A 26,193-nucleotide genomic window follows, 5' to 3' on the forward strand; every position below is an offset into this window, starting at 1 on the left:
TTTTGTGAATTTCTGTATTGTAGGGTGTACATTTTGATACATATCCTTATGTAGGTTGCTTATGTTCTTTAGTTTTTCTGTCTTCTTTTTATTGACCAATTGCTCTGTTTTGTACTGAGAATGGTACATTAGCGTCTCATTATTTTATTTCTAATTATGTCATATTGAATATCCTACAGTTTTTGCTTCACGAATGCGGTTGTTACGTTGTTTAGTGCCTATAGATTTCTAGGCATTATACCTTCATTGTGACTTGTTGTTTAGCATTAAAAAGTACGCTCTCTGTCACAACTGATGTACATTAGCTAAAATTCCACATTTTCTGATTTAAGCACTGCACCCCTTATTTTCTCATTGCTATTGCTATTATATCATTCATCTTTGGTCTTTCTAAATCATTTTGTTTAACGATTTCAGCATACAGTTGTTTCTTGCTTTGTGTAATAAATTTAGACATTTTTTACTAGGTAAGTTAAACTATTCACATTTATTAGAATGATTAATATGATTTGACTCAGTCTGCCATACATTTTGTAATTCTTTGTATTATATTTGCTATCTTCCTTTTTCTACAAGATATATATTCTTTCCTCTTTAATTTGTAAGAAAAATAAGTTATCTAGGAAGATTTGCATTTTTTTTCTAGTGGTTACTTTTGTACTTATTTTTGTTTCTTAGATTGTTTTATTTTTAATTTTTGTGGGTGCATAGTGGGTGTATGTATTTATGGGGCACATGAAATGTTTTGTTTCACCCATGCAATGTGAAATAATCGCATCATGGAGAATGGGGTATCATCCATCCCCTCAAGCATTTATCCTTTGTGTTACAAACAATCCAATTACACTCTTTTGTTATTTAAAAATGTACAATTAAGTAATTAATGTATTAATGTAACAAGTTATGGTTGACTATAGTCACCCTGTAGTGCTATCAGATAGTGGGTCATATTCATTCCTTTGAACTATTTTTGTTTTTTACCCATTAACCATCCTTACTTCCCCCTCATACCCTCACTACCCTTCCCAGCCTCTGGTATCCATCCTTCTACTGTCTATATCCATGAGTTCAATTGGTTTGATTCCTAGATCCCAGAAATAGGTGAGTACATGCGATGTTTGCCTTTCTGTGCCTGGCCTATTTCACTTAATATAATGGCCTCCCAAAGTGCTGGGATTACAGGCATGAGCCACCCGTGCCCAGCTGGCTCCCCAGTGTTTTCTTGTAGTAGTTTCATAGTTTAAGATTTTAGATACAAGTCTTTAACCCATTTTCAAATATTGTGAATGATAGGCTTATAGTTTCATTCTTCTGCATATAGATATCCAGTTTTCCCAGCATCATTTTTGATATATTTTTTTCCATATGGTAACTCTATGTTTTTTTTTTTTTTCTTTATTCCTTCTTAAAAAGAAAAAAACCGGGATAAGTATGCAGAACGTGCAGGTTTGTTACAGAGGATATGTGTGCCATGGTGGTTTGCTGCACCTATTGACCTGTCCTCTAAGATCCCTCTCCTCACCCTCTACCTCTCAACAGGCCCTGGTGTGTGTTGTTCCCCTCTCTGTGTCCATGTCTTCTCAATGTTCAGCTCCCATTTATGAGTGAGAACATGAGTTGTTTGGTTTTCTGTTTCTGTGTTACTTTATTGAGGATGATGGCTTCCAGCTTCATCCATGTCCCTGCAAAGAAAATAGTCTCATTCCTTTTTATGTCTGCATAGTATTCCATGATGTATGCATACCACATTTTCTCTATCCAGTCTATCAGTGATGGGCATTTGGGTTGGTTCCATATCTTTGCTATTGTAAATAGTGCTGCAATAAACACATGCCCAGCAGCATTAATTGAAGAGACTGTCTTTTCCTCAGTATATGTTCTTGACACCTTTGTCAAAAGTGAGTTCACTGTAGTGTGTGGATTTACTTTTGGGGTTATATATTTTGTCCAATGGTCTATATGTTCATTTATATGCCAGTATCATGGTGTCTGGGTTACTATAGCTCCATAGTATAATTTGAAGTCAGGAAATGTGATTCCTCCAGTTTTGCTTTTGTGCTTAGGATAGTTGTGGCTATTCTGAGTCCTTTTTCACTCCATAAAATTTTAGATTTTTTTTTTTCTTTTTCTGTGAAGAATGCCATATTTTGATAGGGACTGCATTGAATCTGTAGATTGCTTTGGGTAGTATGGACATTTTGACAATGTTTATTCTTCCAATCCACGAACATGAAATATCTTCCCATTTCTTGTGTCCTCTTCAATTTCTTTCATTAGTATTTTATAGTTTTTATTGTAGAGAACTTTTACTTCTTTGGTCACATTACTTGTTAGATATTTAATCTCATGTGTGGCTATTGTAAATAAGATTACTTTTTAATTCTTTTTCATATTGTTTACTGTTGGCATATAGAAATGCTACTGATTTTTCTATGTTAATTTTATATTCTTCAACTTTACTAAATTAGTTTATCAGTTCAAATAGTTTTTTTGAAGTCTTTAGGTTTTTCCAAATATAAGATTTCATATTCTGCAAACAAGAATAATTTGACTTCTTCCATTTCAATTTGGATACTTTTTCTTTATTTCTCTTGCCTTATTGCTCTAGCTGGGACTTCCAGTACTATGTTGAATAATAGTGGTGACAGTGGTTATCCTTGTTGTGTTGTAGATCTTAAAGGAAAGAATTTCCATTTTTTTCCCTATTCAGTATGATACTATCTGTGGCTCTGACACATATGGCTTTTATTATGTTGAGGTATGTTCCTTCTATAGCTATTTATTTTAGGGTTTTTATGATGAAAGAATGTTGAATTTTATTAAACGCTTTTTCAGCATTAATTGAAATAATTGTATGGTTTTTATCCTTCATTCTGTTGATATGATGTATCATATTGATTGATTTGTGTATGTTGAACCATCTTTGCACCCCAGGGATAAATTCCACTTGGTCATGATGAATTATCTTTCTAATGTATTGCTGAATTTGGTTTGCTCATATTTTGTTGAGGATTTTTGTATCAATATTCTTCAGATATATTGGCCTAGATTTTTTCTTTTTTTGCTGTGTATTTGTTTGGTTTTGATATCAAGGTCATACTAACCTTGCAGAATGAGTTTGGAAGTATTACCTTCCCTATTTTTCAGAGTAGTTTCAGTAGGATTGGTTTTAGTTCTTCTTTAAATATTTGGTAGAATTCAGCAGCGAAGCCATCAGATCCTGGGCTTTTCATTACTGGGAGACTTTTTATTATGGCTTCAATTCACTTACTTGTTATCGATCTGTTCAGGTTTTGGATTTCTTCCTGGTTCAATCTTGGTAGGCTGTATTTGTTTAGTAATTTGTCTATTTCTTCTAGATTTTCCAATTTATTGGCAAGTTGTTGCTCCTAGTAGCTACTAATGATTCTTTGAATTTCTCCAGTATTAGTTGTAATGTCTCTTTTTGCATTTCATATCTTATTTATTTGGATCTTCTCTCTCTTTTGTCTTAACTAGTCTGGCTAAAGTTTTGTCAACTTTGTTTAACTTTTCAAAAAACAGCTTTTTGTTTCCTTGATCTTTTGTATTGTTTTCTTTACTTTAATGCCATTTATTTCTGCACTTATCTTTATTATTTATTTTCTTCTTCTAATTTTGGCCTGTACTGCCTTTTAAATTTACTTAGAGACCCAGAGCCCTTTGGCCCTTGGTGGCAAGGTTTATGGTAACTCAAATTTGGACTATTGGGATCAGCAATTCCCTCTGGCTAAGGCTGATTTAAATGTGCCCTCCAGGGGAGGGCATCAGCTGAATTTGCTCCAGTTTTCCTTTCTGCTCCAATATTACTAGGATAGCACTGAGTTCCATGCCTCATATTGCTGTGTCTCCCTCCCCCAGCACCCAGAGACACTTTGGGCACCATTCGCGATGGCCAGGGGTTGTGGTAGAGTGATGTCAGTGATTCAAGGCTGTTTCTTCTACCTCTTTAGTGCCTTTTTCAGTGATACAAAGTTAAAGCAGATATTGCTTTCAATTTGATTTTTGATTCTTATGAAGTTGCTTTGCTTATTTAGATAACTGTTAAATTGGTGTCCTCTTAGGTGGGACAATGGGTGGAGCCTTCTGTTCCTCTATCTTTACTCCATCTCTGCAAGTTTGAGCATAATCTTGATCAAATTACGCTGAGGAATCCTATTGTATAGTTTTCTTTTTTCTTTTAAAATATTATTTATTGATTAAATATTAGGAAACTGAAGTAGCCTCCAACATAATCTTACATGTGTTTTTAAAAATATAATTATCTATTATATTTAAAAAAACCTTGGATTTCTATAGAGAGATGCATGCAGTCAATTCATTTTATTTGTGGTATTTATGTGCTGTAAAGGTGCACAGACACTGAATTAAGCCATTGCTCCCAGAAGAATTATAGAGACACATTACTGTGAGCCTCTGTTCACAATATTTCATCAATCTATAAATGTTTTATGTTTGTTTCTGTTTAAAGACAGCTTCTTCAATATGGATTGTGATTCATTAACATTGAAATCAGATTCAATGATCACTACAGCTCACGCTTGAACAAAGCATATCTAACACACATATTTTCTCCGGAAGGCACATCAAAACTTTTTGTGCTTAAGAACACTAGACAGCAGTTCAGCACTTTACTAGGGGACCACTTAAACAGTGAATTCACCAAGAAAAAACTCAATCAGGTGAAAAATGTAGCACTAAATATGTAGTGAAAAAGGACATGTTTTTATTAGAAGAGCTAAAATAGGAAAGCAAAGTGTCACCTTTTTCTACCACAGTTGGGAATTTTATGTTGGGCCACCCAAACTTTTCATTGCATTGAGCATGCACATCTATGAATGACTGTGAAAGTGTCGCATTTATTTATTTTTGAGTTACAAATAAATTTTAGGGAGTAAACAAATTCACACATACAGAATTTGTGAATGAGGATCGACCATATACATAGTCAGTTTGCCCTGTAAACTGTAGATCCTCAAGCAATAGAAAATTAGTTTTTATCCTGAGGTGGGTGGATCACAAGGTCAGGAGATTGAGACCATCCTGGCTAACACGGTGAAACCCCGTCTCCACTAAAAATACAAAAAATTAGCCGGGAGTGGTTGTGGGCGCCTGTAGTCCCAGCTATTCAGGAGGCTGAGGTAGGAGAATGGCATGAACCCTGGGAGGCATAGCTTGCAGTGAGCCGAGATTGCGCCACTGCACTCCAGCCTGGGCAACAGAGTGAGACTCTGTCTCAAAAAAAAAAAAAAAAAAAAAAAAAAAAAAAATTAGTTTTTGTCTAAGCAGTTTTAAAATATATTCTTCTTTATTGTCTTAACCTGAGGTCTTTAAACATAATAGAACATTGTGATTACCTAGAGAACAAAAACAAGCAAACATTTCAAACCACAAAATAATGATGTCAGGACATATCTTTGAACAATTGAATTAGAACAATGTGGCTTTGGGCCAGGAATTAGTAGCTGTAAATGCAATTTTGTTAGTTACAATATTGGTTTAGAACAAATGGGGTTTTGTGTCATTCAGGGATGTTGGGGTGGGCATACTGATTAGGCAAACATCTAACTATGTAAGCAAACGTGAGCAAACATCTAACTATATAAGCACACATTGCAATTAGTAAAGTAGATATAAGCCCAGCACTATAGTCAAAGAATATCGCCCTGTCCATATCTATTGTATACTGAAAATAAAAAATGTAATTCCCTTGGGGAACACATGTCTTCTATGCAATTGCTTTGTTCTATCCCAGTTTATGAAGCAGAGTTTGAAGAATATACATGATGCAATGAATTATGCCTGGAATAACCAATGTCCTCTCAATCGAGTGCACTCTTACAGTCTTAGACATTATAGTCACTTTAGCTTGGAGATTGTTATGATTAAACTTGTTCTAGAATGTTCTACTGTTGTCTATTTACCAGAATTCCATACTGAATACATATGCCTTTCTTGTCAAGGTTCCTGGACCAGCCTGCATCATATGATTTTCCCTTCTTGAAACAGAAAATAATACTGACACCAGAATAGAGGTACAGAAAGGGAAGAGTGGAATAATAAAAACTTTGCTGTTGACTTCACATTTTTGTCTTTAAAGTTGTGGGACACATATATATTGTAAAGTTGTATTTGGTTCTGTGACCTATAATTTAGAAATAACTCAACTCCTGAAAAATACATGCAAAAAACGACAATAATTTCTTTTTTTTTTTTTTTTCTGTTCTTTGTGATGTCAATCCCATTACTTCACAAGGTAAGGAAACTTTTGCTCTGATCCTTGGCTCCATGTTGGATGATTAATATGTTTTCTTTTTATAAAGCCAAGCAAATGTATTTTCTTTGTACAGTCTTCAGTGGATTTGGGAATTGTGCCACAAGAAAACTTGCATTAACATTCAAGCTGTTGTACTTCTTGTGTGACTTTGAACTTACCCTCAATGAACCTAAGTTTTCCTATAAGCAAAAACAGTGACAACAATATTACCTCTCCTAAGCAATTCCTGTGAAATAATCTATGAAAAGCAGTTAGCACTACTTGTGATAGCTAGTAGGTGTTTAAAAAGTATTAGTTAGCATAGTTAGTATTGGCTTTTTATTATTATATTGTTTTCTGGATTTAAAACTATGTATTTCAACAGTGAATACAGTATTATAAATGTCCTTCATCTGGTAATCTTCTGGCTAAAGAGCATTTTTTGTGTGTGAGATGTCACTCATCTATGGAGGCAGAGACCATTTTAATTTTTTTTTTTTCTCAATCCTTAACATCTGACACATATGAAGTAGGCACCCATATTGTGAATGGCTAGGTAAGGTAATGACTAGATCAATATATAAATCAATTCAAGTAAATATAAATCAATTTATAGAGGTTTAATAGAAAAGTAAAAATATTTAGCAGAATTTCAATTTAGTTCTGTGAAATATTTATACTTTCCTATTAAACTCTATTTTTTCTAATGAATTCCAGCACCTCTTCTTCAGGTAATACTTAGAAGTGCCCCAACTACCCCATCAAGTCTGTTGGCTACTTCAAATGCATGCATTTTACTTCTTCAGGAGCTTCTTTCCTAAGAAAACATGTTAAATGAAGATTCATCAGCTTCAAAATGTAGACGAGATATATTTAAGTAATGGAGGGAAAGGCTTGATGGCTCTCCAATCTAAAGGGTGTCCAATATATGTAATTTTGTAATTATGGGATAATAAAATATTAAGAAGAAATTCCACATAATTTTCATAGTTATATGTCAACCTCTTATACCTTAGGGTGAATTGATTCATTTTTCATTTACGTTCATGTTCTGATTAAATAATTGAACATGCCCTACTCTGAAACACCAGAACAACCCTAGAATATGGCTGAAGGTGCCAACCTTCATTCCACTCTTGTTCAACCCATATGTCTTGGTAGCCCCCTAATAATCATATTCCCTTCACATCAGTTTCTTCAGGCAGCAGAGTATTTCCCTAAATGGATATCACTCTGACTTTATTGGTAAAGCTATAAGAGAGGAAGGAAAAGGGAAAGAAAAATATAGAGCAAAATACCAACAACCCACATTTATAGAATCAACATATCTGTAGAGGGAATCATAAATGAATTATAATGCTTTCTCCACATAATTCTGATGATCAGTTATAATCATGAAGCTTTCTCTGGGAGCGTTCTAAAACGTATCCATTCCAGAGCCATATCAAGGCCTCCAATACCTCCTGAAAATTCAGATTCTAGGGTACATCTGATAACTCCACTGAGGAATTGAGAGATTTCATGAGAAAAATACTGCAAAGGAATACAAGAACCCTCAGTGTTTAGTAAACATCATCGAGGCTTCTAGACAAGCTCAGTTCAACAGAAATATGTGAGCCACCAAAGCAAGTAACATACAATTTAAAAATTTCTGGTAGCCACCTGTAAAAAAAGTAACAAGTAACAGGTGAAATAAATTTTAGTAATATATTTAACCCAATGTACCCAGAATATTATTTTTTCATATTAAAGTATAATTTTTACATAACCTTTTTCAAATTTAATCTTTGAAATTTCATGTGTATTTGACACTTACTGCTGATCTCAATTCAGACTAGATCTTAAGTATTCAGGAGCAACATGTGGCTTGCTAGCTGTATCAGAAAGCACAGCTCTAGAGACAGGTAAATGATTAGAAGTAAAGCCTAATAAGCACAGTATAGAATACAGCATTATTTAAATTTTCACTTTGCACCTCAATCCTGCATCCTCAACATTTGAATTGTGTTAAGAAAATATTCTACAGAAAAGTAAAACTCAAAACCAAACATGCTTGAGTAAATTAGAATTTTAGAATGTTCAGATAGTCCCATTGCTCTTCGGCAAGCGTCCTATCTCTCACAATCCCTGTGTCTCAGCCACAGGTGTTGGATGTAGCCCAAGTTGAGAATCCCAGCTGTTTCACAGGGGCTCTGGCAAGTTGACAGCTGCTTTATGACCAGAGCTTGAAATTGAGGCCAATAAACTTAGCACACAGGGACCTGAAGTCCGGTTTGCGGAGACAAGGCCACCATCATGTGGAACCTGACGGAACTGCAGTAAGATTCACGTTCCCATTGCACGGCAAAGACTCAAATGACCTAAGTCATCAGCGTATCCCCACGGGGACAACACTTCAAGAATGCCTAATTAACATACCTAAGAAACGTGCAAAAAACTTGGAGATCCAGAGAAGGTTCAGAGAAGGCCAGTTCCTACTTCAAAAGAAACAAAAGACAGACTGAAATAGCTAAATCATGCATGGTCAAAATCAATAAAATCATAAAATGTAAAATGAGGACTTACACAAATCTACCTGCTGAAACCAAGGCTCACTGAATAAGAGTTCACATATAATACTAGGTTAAATCTATGATTTTGATTGGAAAACTTTTTAAAAAATCCTTATTGTAAGATGAGATAGATTTTAAAATAAAGTACTATAGGATGATGTGTTTATCTTTTTGAAGAATGGGCCAGTATAGTAAATTATTAGGAAGGTTTGAAATGACAAGATGTATTTTGGATGGCAAATTGCTTTGGCAATATTAAGGAATTTAAACTCTGTGACAATTCTATATAGTCTGTCTTCTGGTTTCATAACACCATACATGTGTAACACAATGAGAAAGTTTCAAAACATTCAAACATATAAAAGATAGGCACATATTATTGTGAAGTTGATAAAATGGTCAGGATGTGTCTGTTGATGAAAATGAAAGACCAACATGTAATCACGTAATATTAAAAAACATGGTGCCGGCGAGGCACGGTGGCTCACGCCTGTAATCCCAGCACTTTGGAAGGCCGAGGCAGGCGGATCACAAGGTCAGGAGATCGAGACCATCCTGGCTAATACAGTGAAACCCTGTCTCTACTAAAAATACAGAAAATTAGCCAGGCATGGTGGCGCATGCCTGTAGTCCCAGCTACTCGGGAGGCTGAGGCAGGAGAACGGTGTGAACCCGGGAGGTGGAGCTTGCAGTGAGCCGAGATTGCACGACTGCACTCCAGCCTGGGCCACAGAGCAAGACTCCGTCTCAAAACAAAAAACAAAAAACAAAAACAAAAACAAAAACAAAAAAACATAGTACCATAAAGAATATTAGTGTGTTTTCACTATATCTTCCACTGAAAGACCCGTGTCTTCCTTTCCCAGAAACAAGATCCCCAAACACACAACATTTGCAATCCCTGAAAACTTCAGGGTATATTATTAGCCCTATGTTTTCTGAGCCTGTAGAAAAGATGATGTGAGCAGGAGCCAATATGGATTGATTAATTAAAATATGTAAGAACAAATTGTCCCGTTTTGAAGGGGTTGACATGTAGGGTATGATGATTTCTACACAGCATTTAACTAAAGGTTACTCTTGTTTCTTGGTTAATAATATGGCGAAGTATTGTCTGGATTACTGTCCTACACATTTGAGCAATTTTTCCAGAGAAGTTTAGTTGTTTTTGTATTCAGGGGCACTTCTAATAGAATATTTGTAACCTCTCTGATTTATCTTGTCCTTTAAATATTATAGCAATGACATGACTTAATGCTTAGAAAACATGGTTATCAAATTTGTAGATGACATAAAATTCAGAGACTAGCTAATATGATAGATGTCACAATCAAATTTTAAAATGATTGTGCAGGCTTAATAAAAAAGATGACATTTAACAAAGATAAATGATCTGGCATTTTAGTTAAAACAATAAATTTTATAACTAGATTGGGAAGACCTTTCTTTGAAGAAATTTATATAAAAATAATCTGAAACTTTTATTTATCACAAAATACAAGTTTGGTAACACCCACACAATTTTAGTTTACTAAGATGGCTTTCTGGGGTCCAAACCAAATTTAGTAATAATCCCCCTGAACTCTGTGTTTAACTGACAACATTGTGTTAATTTCAGGGCCGCAATTTGAGAGAGAAACTGACAAATGGTATACGGAGAAAGAATTTTGAGATTTATAGTGCTGTAGAAGCCACTTATAAAAAGATGCGTTTAAAGAAAATGTAGTTATTTTCAGGACAGCGTAGTGTTTATGTTCATAAATTATGAAATAAAAGAGATCTGAGTTTAAGTCCCAGAAGAGCCATTAACCCTGGCAATCTCACCTTGGGCAAGGTGTTTAACGTTTTTCAGCCTCAGTTTCTGCATCTGTAAATTGTTTATGACAAAGAGGATATATGCTAGCAGAAGTTAGATTTTAAAGAGAGACCGCAAAGTAGATATATTCCATTTAGTTTTGTATGGAATTTTGTTAAGTATATTGTAATAATTTCAATTACCCAATTGAGTAGTTGAGTTAACCCATTAAATTACACAAATTATCTGTATAGGTAATGAGCTCTTGGCCACTGAAGCTATTCAAAGCTGTCTCAGTTAAGAGCTTGCAGGGGATTTCTGCTGTTAGTCGTAGGTTTGAGGATACATACGACAATATTAATGACCAGTAATTGTCATGAGGAAGTTGCACAACCAAGAGACAAGCAGGTGACCTGCTTCTGAGTCTCTGAGTCTAATGACAATAGACACACAGCTTCAAACAATTACATTAAAATGTGTTAAGGAACAAGCGTGGAGCACTAAAACAGAACAAAGGAAGAGCACCTGTGACAGCCACAGTTTACGTGTCTGGTAGGATTTCTTTAGCTCCATTGCTCATTTTTGTTCTTATTTGAAATGTCACACTTTAGAATGAAAACAATAGAAAACCTTCACAGTATTTATTGTCCTGCAACACATTCTCTTCTCCCAATCTTATTCTGGTATTCTCTACATTTCGTTCTCCCCCAAACCCTTCCTGGGCTCTTCCTCTTTAAGTTTCCCCATCTCATATTCATAAAGAAGGAGAAGGGACAGCAAAAATGCAAAAATTCTTCCCTACATCCTGTTTTCTCTCAAGGCCTTCATTTTTCCTTAATAGACCAAATGTCATTGTTTGCTTGGGAGTAGGAAACAGCCATTTTAGACCTATAATGGAGATCTCATGTCTTCTCTTTTGCCACCAGTTTTTTTCTAGTTATGTGACATTAAAATAGTTTTATTTTCCCGGCCGATTTCTGAGCTTACATATTGACTGGACTTGAATGTTCTACAGCTGCTTTGCTTCTTTGGAAAAAACACAAGCAGTTTTCTAGCTTTATTCCCAGGTTGTATGGGTATCTAGTCCTATCCTGTCTCTCAGACTGCTACTTCTCTAGGTGTTCAGTTATAGGGGCTGCACCATAACATTCCATTTTAGAAGGGACAGAGGGAAATTATCTGTTTCTCTTAATGTAACCATTTAGTTTATTGTTTTGGGGGGATATTTGTGAAGAGGGGTGACTCGGCTGCTGATCTCTCTCTCTGTAAAAAACATATTTCTAGCATTTGAGAGCACCCTGCATTTGCATGCAAAACAAGAGAAGCTCACTTCTTTGTACAGCCAAGTGGAATTGCTACATCCTTAGGATGCTGCTGCTTAAAACAGATTTTTACCTAAGCCATATCATATCTTGTTTTTCCACTTCTTCCTTTGACTGCTGAATCCATTCCACATTCAGTGTACAGACTGACTTGGTAAGAAAGATAGATAATCAATCACTAAACTGGCAGAAAGGCAAGGAAGGCACCCCAACAGAGCCATCTGATCCCTGAGGAGAGAAGGATGTATGGAAGATGGTGGCTGGCCAGAAGGAGACATTCCCTTGAGCATGAAACAGTTAGGGACATTTTTCTCTTTGTACAGTCAGTTCATATCATCAGTTTACATTTGAATCTTTGAAGTATTACAAGAGTTCCCGAGCAGTAATTTACCTTCCAGATGTTTTGGTTATTTTTGTTTCAATCTTGGTTTAATTTCTAGATTTATTTTCTAAGTTATCAAAGCTTATTGCATGATAATGTCTGCATTTTGCAATTTATCGAAGTTTTTTTTTTTTTTTTTTTTTTTTGAGCATAAGAGGTGTGATTTTTTGGTATGATCGGTCTTTGCCAACATACCAAGGACTCTTAAATAAGTGTTCCTTAATTTTCATTACTTAATATGACTAAAGGAGATGGGTAGTGCGAAGAGGAATTGGATAATTTTAAGCCATGACTAACAAAACAACCATAGCCAAACTGAATGATTCTGCAGGTGTATTAACCAGTTTACAGAATAATGTAATTAAAACAGCATAAACCTGGGGAAGAGATCCTACAGTCCTTTTAGTTTCTGAATTCTCCTTGTTTCTCTAGTTAATTCACCTGGAGTTTCTGAATACACAGTTTTACTGCAATCAAATGGCTATTGAGTTTGCTTTGTTGTTTCCTGACAAGCAAGTAAAATCAGATTTTGTTGTTTTGAACACAGCTAGATTTTCTAACTCCTTCCTCCCTCCCTCCCTCCTTCCCTCCTTCCCTCCTTCCTTCCTTCCTTTTTTTTTTTCAGCATCCAAAAATCTTTAGTAACAGGATAGGATCTAGAGTTAGTTCTTGCAGCCTCGGCTGGCCAGTCGGCCTCTGGCGCGCTCGAACTTCCGGCTCTTGGAGCGGAAGTATGGTTTGGTGTGGCTGTGTGGTGTTCCCGGGGCCTTGCCAAAATGCCGGTACACCTCTCAGCCCTTGCGAGGACCAGAGAGCAGGACGGTACCACAGCCTTTGGGGGAGTCCGCAGCCAGCTGGTCGAAACTGAGGATCTTGCCCCCGGCCCTGAGGATGCCGCTCGGGGACCAGCTGGTCATGCGCAGTGCACACACCTTCAGTTTGGCCACCTCCAGATCCCGTACGTCATCCGTTAGCGCAACCACAGCCTTTCTGTTTTCCCCGCCAGGAAGCTTTATCTCCCGGATCACCGGGGAAAGGGACAGAGGTGGTCTGTTGGTGCGATTCATAAACAACCTCTTCAGCACAACCTGGTTGAATGTGGAGTTGTTTCATCTGGCCAGAAACCTGTACAGCTTGACCAACAGCCTCAGGTAGACCAATATCCTGGCTCTTGGGCTCCTTGTGCCGAACCTTTCGGTCCTTGGGGCGGATGACAACCCCCATGATGGCACCTTCTGTTTTGTGTGTTATTTTTTTTCCCTCGGGCGCGGATAGGAGTTTCTCTTTTGCCCTGTAACTGAAAGAAAAAAGTTACATAGATTTAAGTGTGGATTTCTTTTCACTGAGTTAATCTGGCATGTAATGATCCCACCTCATTTTTATATTCTTTTTTTAATATTTTATTTTTAATTATTATGGGTACATAGTAGGTATATATATTTGTGTGGTACATGTGATGTTTTGATGTAGGCATACAGGGTGTAAAAATCACATCAGGGTAATTGGGGCAACCATCACCTCAAGTATTTGTCATTTCTTTGTGATAGGAACATTCTAGTTCTACTCTTTTAGGTATTTATAAATATATAGTAAATTACTGTTGGCTGTAGTCACTCAATTATACTACCAAATACTATCTAACTATATTTTTGGACCCAATAATCATCCCCACTCCCCCAGTCCTCTCCCACTACTGCCCTTCCCAGCCTTTGGTAAATATCATTCTACTCTCTATCTCCATGAGTTCAGTTGTTTTAATTTTTAACTCCCACAAATAAGTGAGAACATGTGAAGTTTGTGTTTCTGTGCCTGGCTTTTTTTACTTCACACAGTGTCCTCTAGCCTCATCCATGTTGTTGCAAATAACAGGATTTTATTCTTTTTATTGCTGAACAATATTCCATTGTGGATAAATATTACATTTTTTTATCCATTCATCTGTCGATGGACACTTAAGTTGATTCCAAATCTTGGCTATTGTGAAGAGTGCTGCAATGAACATGAGAGTGCAGGTATCTCTTCAATATATTGATTTTATTTTTGGGGGATATATACCTAGAAGAGAGAATCCTGGATCACGTGATAGTTCTATATTTAGTTGTTTTGTGGAACCTCCATAGTGTTCTCCACAGATAACATTTATTTTTTGTTGTTGTTGTTGTTTGGAAACAGAGTTTCACTCTTTCACCCAGGCTAGAGTGCAGCGGTGTGATCTTGGCTCACTGCAACCTCTGCCCCCCAGGTTTAAGCAATTCTCCTGCCTTAGCCCCCAGAGTAGCTGGGATTATAGGTGCCTGCCGCCATGCCCTGCTAATTTTTGTATTTTTAGTAGAGATGGGGTTTCACCAGTTGGCCAGGCTGGTCTCAAACTCCTGACCTCAGGTGATCTACCCACCTCTGCCTCCCAAAGTGCTAGGATTACAGGCGTGAGCCACCACACCCGGCCACATTTTTGTTTTTCTAATTGTTTGTTTGATTTTTAGGTAAGGAAATAGCAATTGTGTTTTTTTATTATTGTTTTAGATTCCATTCTTTTTTGCTTATTGAGGAACAACTGTTATCCTGAGTTTGCGTCTTTCTTATTTCTTCTCATTATCTATTGTGTTCTTCATTGTTTTCTCTTTCCCTCTAGCTTATGGGAAACTTGTCAAGTTTGACCAGTATGTCACCAACTCAATATTCTACAATGCCAATTCTGCTTCTTACTGCTGCCAAAGAAAATTGATATTTGTCCTTTCAGCCGTGTTTTCAATTTCTATGAAATTATTTCTTATCCCATCTGTCTCTCATTCATCCACTGTACCTTGTTATATCCTTGAACTAGCCTTTGCTCTCTTTTTGGTTTTCTTACTTGTTTCTTAAAAGTATTTTTATTTAATTTCAGAGAAGTAGACTGATTTGTAGTTGTGTGTGTGTGTGTTTCAGGATGCACATAAATTTGTAGAGGTTACTCTTTCTATAAATTTCTTTAAGTTGAAATCCATTTTTAAAAACCTCAATATTTTTATAGACTCCAGTGCAATAGTCGATATTTAAATTTTCCATTCCTTCATCTAGGAATAAGTTATTTTCCAGACACATTTTTTTCCGTGTACAAAATGCCTTCCCTCTATCCTATCTCCAAAAGGCATTTTTTTTTTTTTTTGCTTCATAGTTGAAATTTCAAACTCTGTTCCAAGTGCCTAGCAGAATTTTATAATAATAATAGCTAACATATACATAGCATTCACCATATTCTAGGCATTGTTCCAAGAACTTTACATATTTTCATTAATTTGATCCTCCCAAAAGCCTTATTAGGTAGATACTAATATTATCCCTATTTTACAGATAAGAAAATTTAAGAATAAGGAGTCCAAGTAACCTTTGGGTACCACATGGCTGGTAAGTGGGAAAGCCAGGATCATAACCTAGGATGTTTTGGCCTTAGACTCTACCTCATTATCCTACTACCTCCACCTCCTTGTCTTAGACTTTACCTCCTTATCTTACTACCTTAGAATCTACCTCCTTATCTCAGACTCTACCTCCTTATCTTACTACCTTAGAATCTGCCTCGTTATCTCAGACTCTACCTCCTTATCTTACTACCTCCTTACTATCTTACTACAACTTACCTACTGTAGCTTATGTTTTTGTGTGTGTTTGTTTTCCATATTAGAGGTTCATAACCTTTTTGGATCTCAGTCATCTCAATGAAAAAACAAACGAAGTACTCAGTAATGTGCATTCCAAATTTTGCATACAGTCTTGTACAATCATGTATACAATAGATCTCTGGTTCCCCTGGGTTTAGATTCTCTGCTGTAATGGATCAAGTGCACTCTGAACACCCCAATGCCAGGGCTGTTCCTGATGCTCTTGAAGATTCCTCAAAATATGTCATCAGTATTCCCCTTACATCCTGATTGTTTTCTGGAAATTGTATCCCCTAGCTGAAAGAGAGATCTTGGCCAGATAAGATGGGAATGACAGTCAATAGCTTGGAAATAAAGTACTCATGAGATAAAGAAATTTTTGACTCACTTTCTGGGGATTATTGATTCAAGGGGTATAAACAAGGTGACAGCGTATTAATGTTCTCCCAGATTGCTCAGAAAATCTTGTATTCTTTCTAGTAATTTTGTGGCAGTTTGTAACAAGTCATATTTTTCATTAACTACAAGAACAGTGGGAAAAATCTGTGGTTTCAGCTTTACTGTATTGTGAATGTGTACACGGTTTCTCATACTCTCATAAACATATTAGTAGAAATGAAGGCAATCACTGCTTACAAGGAAGAATCCAGGTTTTAAGGGGCCTAGAGCTTTTGCAATCTTAAGGATCATTTTAGGTTTGAATACTAAATTATGAGTATCAATTAGGTACAAAAGTGAATATTTATTTAGAAAGAGAAAGGAATCACAGCAATTAAGCATTAAAAAGCTGACAATGATTGATTAAATGATCATAGTTTTTCATTATGGAGGTTGATGCCAGCCTTCTGCTTGTCAGTTTTTGATGATTCTGGTTAAGCGAGTCATGCAACATCTATGTTCACTGCTCATTCATCTTGCAAATAGAAACACTGTGGATAGACATTTGTATATGTACCATTTATCAGCAAGGCACTCACAGGGTATAAATGTTATAATGCAAGTTATATTTTTTCTTTTTGCACTGAGCAAAGAACCATATGTAGCAATAAAGCCATTTGTTCAATAGAACTATATGATCATAAAATTTTAGAGCAAAGATGGATATAGCAGAGTGGATATGACTGTATCAGTGATGTTTTTAGTATGAGTGAAAGAATGTTAGACACTGTCATCAAAAGAAAAAGTGGATTGTTTGGTATCACAACTGGGCTAAGTTAGATATCAAGTAATCCAGATACAAGTTTATTGCTATAAGATGAACTTTTTAGTTTGTTTATGTTTAGTTTGGAAAGTCATTTTAACATTTGCATTATGATGAGAATGTTTGCTTATTTAAAGCTATGACCTTACTTGATTTATATTTTAAAATATACTGTTTACCATCACAGTATTTGAAGATGTTATTTCTTTTAATTATAAATAATAGAACTAAATATCAAAATTTCAAGATAAAACTTTAAAAGACAGATGTTTTACGGCGCACAAATATATTTCTGATTTGTAGATTTAGTGACTTTTACAGTTGTCCTTCAGCCTTTTTCCATTTAAAAGTTGTCATAAAAGGCAAAAAACCCCCAAGCCTTTATTTTGGCTTTGTTTCTGCATATCTTCCATATTAATTCTTTATTTTCTATAAAATAAATGAAAAATATGGTGTATGGACAAAACAGAAGTCAAGCATCCAATACTACAAGAAAATTCAGCTCCATCCTTCTTCTGTCAGTTAAATTTCTTCTTGTCCTCATTTTCAAAGCACTGATAGTAGGTACAGGACAAAGAACTATGGTAGCTCGGACACTTTAGAAAAAGTTCTTGTTATTTCACTATCTCTGCCCATTAAAGCTGCTGTAATTCTCAACTATTCTACAGATAAACGATAGAAGGCAGCAGTAGTTTAAAGCAGTTTTAGAAGATTTAGTAGCAGTTGGTGTTTAGCAATTGGTCTCACACTGGTCTTTGAAAAGCTAAAAGTAAAGCTCCAAGAAAATAAATAAATCCTTCTGTTTTTCAACTGAATAATTATTTATTGTGAATCTTAATGATGTTGTGGGAGATTCAAAAGACATATTACAGGTGTTTAGAGGCTTGTTAGAAAAAAAGACACGTAGGAAACCCAAGTTAACAATTCAAGATTTCAGTCGGGTGCAGTGGCTTACTCCTTTACTTCCAGTACTTCGGGAGGCCAAGGCAGGTGGATTGCTTGATTTCAGGAGTTTGAGACCAGCCTGGCCAACGTGGTGAAATCCTGTCTGTACTAAAAATGCAAAAAGTAGCTGGGCATGGTGGTACATGCCTGTAGTATCAGCTACTTGGGAGGCTGAGGCAGGAGAATCACTTGAGTCCAGGAGGTGGAGGTTGTAATAAGCCGAGATTGCACAACTGCAATCCAGCCTGGGCAACAGAGTGAGACTCCATCTAAAAAAAAAAAAAAAAAAAAAAAAAAAAATTCCAAGATTTCATTCATCAAATATGTATTTCATGAAGGACACTGTACAAGGTTGGGAATACAATGATGGAAAAAGACAGATCGCCAGCCCTTGAGTCTCATGGTCTGATGGAGATTAATAAAGAGTCTGACCTCAAGGTGGGGCTGGTTGTGAGCAGGGATGGGTCAAGAGCGCTATTCACATTTGGGTTACTTGGGAGTGAAAATGGGTGTGCACCAGGAGTGATAAGAATGAGGTCTTCAAAGCAGGAATTTCTGCTGAGACTTTGAAAGGTCTAAGTGACATGTTTGGTATAGCTTGATGATGAAACTTTCAATGCCAGAATAGCATCTGGATTTGAGCTGATAATGAGGACCTTTTCCAGTTTTGAATAGAGGAAAATAACATTAAAATATTGAGGCCATACATTTTGATACTCCAAAATACGTTAAAACACATTAGGTGAATATGGAAAGTCATGTCATCAATAACATTCTCTTTCTTAAAGTTTCTTTTGATAGTAGAATTACACTTGACAAAGGGAAAAGGCTTAAACGCTTACAAAATAGAATTCACGACTTTAAGATCAATAATTTTACATTCAGCAGTCAACTAAAATTTGAGACACTGCTATCATATGCCAGGCACTTGGCAGTACACAGTAGTAAACAAAATAAAAGGGGGTCTTCTCTCACGGAGTTTAGGAGTCTAGTAAAGTTAACCACTATTTGTGTGCTATGCCAAGCAACTGATAATGCATTTTAATTACCATTGAGGGTAAAGCACCATTATTTCTGTTTCACACAAGAGGTTAAGAAGCTTGCCTATGGTCTTACAGCTAGAGACGAAGGTAGAGATTTTCAATATTATAGTATGCTGTCTACAGCAGAGCTGTGGCTTCAGAAATTTACTAGTACACATTTAATTCCCTTTAACTGGGTTACTTTTAAAGGCCATTTAAAGGCAGAAAATTGTTAACCATGGCTTGTCTTCCAACAGTGGCATGGGAAGGGGCAGCAGGGTTTATGGAGGAGTTTTTGAATATATTACATATACATATACATACACACACACACGCACACACACACATATGTGGTTCTCGGGGCCTTATAGAATCAGATATTAATTTCTCCAGATTTGGAAAGTTTTCTTTAGATACACTTTCCTCCTCTTTCTGTGTTCTTTCTGAAATACTCAAAACATGTATATAGGTTCTCTTGACAGTGTCTTATAGTTCCTATTTCTTCGTTATTTTTTATTTTTAGTTTTTGTTCCTCTTACTGAGTAATTTCAAATGATCTATCTCGAGTTAATTGATTCTTTCTTTTTGAGAGTCTACTGTTGAAGCTCTTAATGGAATTTCTTGGTTTACCTATTGTGTTTTCTAGCTCCAGAACTTAATGATTTCTCTTTGTTTTACTTCTCATTTTGTTTGCTTTTTTTTTTTCTGATTTAATATGGTTCTCTGTATGTATTCTCTTGCAGCTCACTGAGCTTTTTCAATAGGATTATTTTGAATTATTTGTCAGGCAGTCCATATATCTCCATTTTTAGAGTTGATTACTGATGCTTTGTTATGTTTCTTTGATGGTGTTACGTTTCATTGATAGTTCATGATTGTTATGGTCATGCATTACTGTCTGTACATCTGAAAAAGTTGTTACTTATTCCAGTCTTTACCGATTGCCTTCAGTAGAGAAAACCCTTCATCAGTCAACTTATTCAGAGATTCTGTTCATACAATATGGTGTGATCAATGGCCAGGCTAGCCTGTCACCTGATTGGTAGCAGTGGACTTAGAGCCTATATGTTAAGAGCCAGCCTGAAGAGAAGATTTACAGGTGCTTGAGCCTGACCTGGGTGGATTCTAAGTCTTCAGATACCAGCCTGGAGTATGAGGTTGTGGGGACCTGCCTATTACTGAGTTTTACTGAGGTGGGGCTTTTGTTGGAAGTAAGAGGAAAATCTGGTTCTCATTTCATTGTCCTTTCCCTTGCAATAGGTATCTGAGCCATGCTGCCTGGGATGAGTGAAAGAATAATGTGGGTAATGAGAAACTGTTTTTATTCTCTTCAATCAATCTTTTCTTATTTGTCACACCCAGATGCTGTAATCTTTCACTTGGTTTTCTTAGCTCTTATGAAGGTATTATGTTGTGTTAACAGTTGTTCAAATAGGTATTTTTGTAAAATGCTGAGCACTAGACTATCTTACTCTACCGCCTTGCTGACATCATTACTTATCTTGGTGTCATGTAGCTCTATCAGACGTCTGAGGTCCTGTGAGAGGCAGGTTTCTCATTCAGGTGAAGGTATCTGAAAAACCCTTTTGCAGACTGTTGCGTGCCACTATTTTCTCTCTTCAGATGGGTTAAGGATGCCCTACTTTTAAGTCATCCTGGAGTAGCATCTGCCACAGCTGGCCCCTTCACACATGTTCGGTGCTCCACAGGGTACACCAGCCTAGGCAGAGGCCACAGGGGAAAAGCCAAACTGCTCCTGGAGGAAATACTTGGTAGCTTTAATTCTGGAACTGTCCCCTATCTATTTATCTATCTAAACACTTGGTGGCTTAATTCTGAAACTATCCTCTATCTACTTATCTATCTATCCATCCATCATATATCTCTTTACTAAATATAAGTAATAAGATTAACTGTTATTGAATTTAATAAGCCTTTGTGCCTTTTCATAAAAAATAATATTTTATATTGAAACTAAATAGATTTTAACTTGAAAAGTTTAATATCTGATGGGCACAAAGAAATTTGTTTAACTTATTATTTTTAAAATATTACCTGATTTACCAGATATCTGCATGTTCATTACCTGCTTTTCTTCCCAAAATGAAAACAGCTTAATTGTATTTATGACATACATTTATTGTAAAAGTTCAAACTATAAAAATGTGAATAATAAAAAATTGCCTGAAGCCCACCAGTTATTAATTTATGATAGTAATAAATATCTAATAGCTAAATGAGTGTGCATACACATTTATACATATTTTTAAAATATAGTAGTTATATTTTGTAACCTGTTTTATACACTTTTTAATTCAAAACTATGTTACATAAGACATTTAATGTCAGATAATATAGGTTTACATTGTCATTTTCAGTGACCATAGAGAAATGTATTGTTTAAAATATTTAAATAAACGGATTTTATACTTTAATTTTCAAAATGAAAAAACTTGAGAGTGAAAGGGAACCCTACTTACAATCATGATGAAACAAGAGCCATGAATTGTCCTAGGAAAACCAGGATACATGGCTGTACTCTTTAACCAATTCCATAATGCTGGACATTCAAATTGTTTCTAGTTCTTGAAACAATTTGAATGTGATGAATTATCTGCATATTATCTGCATATTTGCATGCTTATCTGATCAGCAATTTAGGAAATGTTCCTATATGTGGCTTCTGAGTCAAAGGATATATACAACTAAAACATTGGTAAATGTTTCCAAAATACTTTTCAAAAGTTTATGTGTATTTATACTCCCATTAAAAGTACCAGGGAGGATATTTCCCTCACTTTATCTTCAAAGTAGATAAATCAGTTTTCTTAATCTTTGCCAAATTGATAGGTAAAAAGTAATATCTTGTTTCTAATTTTCGTGTTTTGTTTTTGATTAGTAAATGTTTTCTTTTTCTTTTTACTATTTAGTGCCAATTTTTATTTATATGGCAATGTATAATAAGGGGTTAAAAGAGAGTCAAAGAGAAGGTGTCCTCTGTTCTTATACTTCACCCATTTTTCTTTGTAACATACTTTCTTTTTGGTTTTCATTGATCTGTAGGAATTTTTGTGTAAATGGATATTTATCCTTTTATGATTTAGTATTATAGTTTTTAAATACATAGGCTTTGGAATCAATCCAAGCTTAGTGCAAACTGTAGTGCTAGAATCACTAGCTCTAGGACTTTGAACAAGCTCACTGAGATTTATATATCTTTCATTTTTGAAATAGGAATACAGAGTTGTTGAAATGATTAAATTAAATGCTGCCTATAAATGATAAAAACATAAAATAATGATAATAATAAATATAATAATAAAGGTAACTGCTAAATTCACTGTTATCAAATTACGTTGCAGGTATATATTTTCATTTTGTCAGTAGCACCTTAAATTTTTTAAGCTACTTATATCATTCAAAATTTCTTGCTCTTCTTTTAAAAGTCGGCAGGATGTTCAACATTTTTCTTTATATTTTCTTACCTTAGATGTCATGTCCTATAAAGGACACCACTAGTAAGAAAATCATTATGTATATTTTCTTCTAAAGACTTTAGGGTATGATTTTTTTATTTTGAGTCGTCTGAAATATAATTTGCTATTATAAGTAAGATAGGGCTACAGTTTTGTTTTTTTTTGCCCCAAATAATTACCCAGTTGCCCCAGCCACTATTGAAAAGTCAGTTGCCTTTCTCATAGTTGAACTAACAGTTTTGTCATGTACTAAGTTGTATTTGAGTCTATTTCTGAACTCTCTGCCCATCAGTTTATTTACTTCTGTTCAATTGCCATACGTTCTCCATCTCATTCTAATGCTCGTATTGCAGTCAATCTCCCTCCACACTTCTGTATGCTTTCCAGCTGTAGCAGACTCTAATTTCCCAAATATGTCTTCCTGTATTTCATACTTTCATACCTAATACTGTCATTCAATTTGTCTTAAGAGTGTCCTACTCCCTTCCAACACATACTTATCATGTAGCTCGTTGGCGTCTTCGAAGCTTCAGTACAAGCATCACTTCTACTAAGCAGTCTTTCCTTAGAATCTAGTCATGTTTTGTTATCCTTTTTCTGTACTCTCAATATCTCAACATATCAATATTTCTACCAGGATAGTTTTCACATGCTAATCCTTGATTTACACACATTGATTGTATGTCTCCTCCCCTAGAAAGTGTCCAGAGACTGTGTCTTATTCAACTTGTATCCCCAGTGCCTGAAGCATAGGAGATGTCTAATAAATTTAATTCTGTGAATGAGTAATTTTGGTTTATTAAATGTTGCAAAATGTTCAGTTAAAGGAAAACATGTTGTTCCCTTTAATAATTCAAAGCAGTTTCAACCAAAGGCCTGAGCCGCATAGTAAATTATAGAAACAAGAGAAGTGAGCAAAAGTTCCACTTTTGTTAATTTTGCTACAGTTGGAAGAAGTGGGTGACTTCATGGCCAAAAGTAACATGTTTCTAATAAGTAACACACACACACACAGACACACACACACACACACAAATGAGATATGCTCAGGGGAATATATATATGCATATATATATTAATGAGATATGCTCAGGGGAAAGGAGCAGGAACAAGGTGCATCTGTCCACTTTATTTTACTGTTTTGTTTTTGTTATTGGCCCCCAAAACAAAATTCAGATATTGGAGCAAAGAATATGAATTTGATGAAAAATTTTATATTATTTTAATGGGGAATAAATGGAAAAATTTGTTCCCCATTAGGGAACACAGAGGGACATTTGACTTCAGAGGCAAATGGCATTGTGGAGTAGAAAAAGCTCTTTTGTGCCCCTGGTGATGGAATGAAGTAGACAAGACATAAAGGTTTTTTGCGCCATAGTCATTTCTTGGAATAGTGAAGCTTCCATAAAACAGAACAGAACAAAAAAAAAAAAAAAAATTGTGTCTAAGTCAAAGAAGTTATAACCCACAATTATTTCTGATTCTGAGTACCTAATTCTTTCATTCAACAAATATTTAAATCCATATTACATGCCCCAAACTGAAAATACAACAAAGAGCACAGCAAGGTCCCTACCCTCATTGAGAATACAGAGTTCCCTGTGTTCAGTCTGTTGAGGAGAAATGCGTCAATGGTGGTCTAAACTAAAAGTGAGAGTAGGTAGAGGATAAAATGTATATATTTATATTTTCCCTTGGTCTTTCTATACTATAAGGAACAAATTATTAAATGACTTATGCATTAATGATTACCTATTTTCCAAAAAATTTTATTACTGTTTTCTTCCCATTTTATATCCCCATCCTGTACTGTACATGTCCGTTCCCTAGGAGTGGCTACTGATATTATAGATCTGGCTGTTCACAGAAACCTGGAACCTTCTCTAAAGTGGTTCTCAAACCCTGGTATAGATAAGAATATGTTATGGGGTTTTGAAAATGGGCTTCTTCTCTAAGTATTCTGATGCAGTAGGTCTGAAATGGAATTATGTCTTCTAAGGGTACCCCAAGTTGAGAACCACCATTCTATGGAATTGAGCAAGTATACTTAGTGATTGTAGATGACATCATTACTTACAAAATGAGGTGGTGGTGTGTGAAGAAAAGTACTTTTTTATTACCTCTGCGTTTTATATACAATATATATAATTTTGACCATCGACAGCTAATAATAGATATCATCCCCAAGTAATCAGACCTAGAAATGACTGGCATCTAGTTCAATAGCTATACTTTAAGGTCTGATCCATCAGGGTATAAGTGGTATGCTAAGTTTTATGTATGTTCCACTCTCCATCCTATTTAAAGAGCCATTAAATCATTAACAACCAAATGAATCATGCCAATGATGTCATACCTTTTCCCGCATGTGTGTATACCTTTATTCCTGCCTGACTGGCAAATCTTTCTCTCTGTGTCTGTCTCTCTGTCTCTCTGTCTCTCTGTCTCTCTCTCTCTCTCTCTCACACACACACACACACACACACACACACACACACACACACACACACACCCCAATATGCTCAAGCATACTCACACAGGCACAAAATTATCCTCTCTTTAGATTTTTGTTGGACTCTTCTCTTTTGTAAAACAATCAGCATAACAACTGAGAAAAGAATTTGAAAGAAAGAAATATTTTTCTTCCTTTTCTTCTCTCTGGCTACCTCCCAACAACTAAGCTATGCAGTTCTGGATTCTGTCTGACACATCTTAACTACTGACATTTAGCAGATGCTTCTCCAAGAAATGGGGGAGGGTGAAGGTGAAGCAGGGGTGTGATATAAGTAATTAGACTAACGATGTCTCAATTATCAAGATGTTCCCACAGTGTCCCCTTCTGTTAGCAAATCTGGAGCAGGAAGCCTGTCTTTAGGAAAGGAAAGGTTGAGTAAAAAGATACATGAATTTGAAAGTTAGAAGTTCTAAGTTTAGTATTTATACCCCCCCAGAAGGGCAGATAATTGCAACCTTTAATCTATACAAGATCACTAAACTGGTAAAAATAAAGTTAGTTTTATAATAGCCCCCTCATCTCCAGCCCTTTGCCATGGCTGAGAGGATAAGATGATTGTCTTCATTGATGTTAATGTTAACTGATTTACCTCCTTCTTTCTCTGTGGGCCTCACTAAGTAGTTATTCTTTGGTAGAGCACAAAGAAGTCCAGATTATGCTGCTCAGGTCAAAAATGTAATGTATTCTGTTCATTTAAGACTAACTGTACCCTCAGGGTTGGGTTGCATCACTGTAACATAGAACTTAGAAATGTTGGCTGGCCTTTTCAACATATCATACATAAACTTGAGAGTAATTAGTTCCTTACCATTATCCACTATTTGGATTTGGAAAGAGAGAAAATAAGTACTCAGCAAGAGAGAGCAAGCATGTAAATAGCCAAAGTGGAGACAAATATATTTTAAGTTCAATAATGCATGCCAGTCCAGGCCTGTTGTTGTAGTCTTGCTGAATCCTTTCCTTGTTGTCTAGGAAATGTTTCTATATACATGGGCAAGATTTTGAAATGGGCAGAAGAGATTGCTGGATATCATTTCAATGAAATGCTGAAGACTTCAAGGATTGTCTGAT

General features: G+C 35.7%; 1 pseudogene; it reads right to left on the reverse strand.

Moving 5' to 3' along the window:
• Nucleotides 1-12,987: 12,987 nt before the first annotated feature.
• On the reverse strand, nt 12,988-13,549 carry LOC104656625 (annotated as a pseudogene).
• Between the last annotated feature and the right edge of the window lie 12,644 nt (nt 13,550-26,193).

The sequence above is a fragment of the Rhinopithecus roxellana genome, chromosome 6 (genome assembly GCF_007565055.1).
Source record: "Rhinopithecus roxellana isolate Shanxi Qingling chromosome 6, ASM756505v1, whole genome shotgun sequence".
In the NCBI taxonomy this organism is placed as follows: Eukaryota; Metazoa; Chordata; class Mammalia; order Primates; family Cercopithecidae; genus Rhinopithecus; species Rhinopithecus roxellana.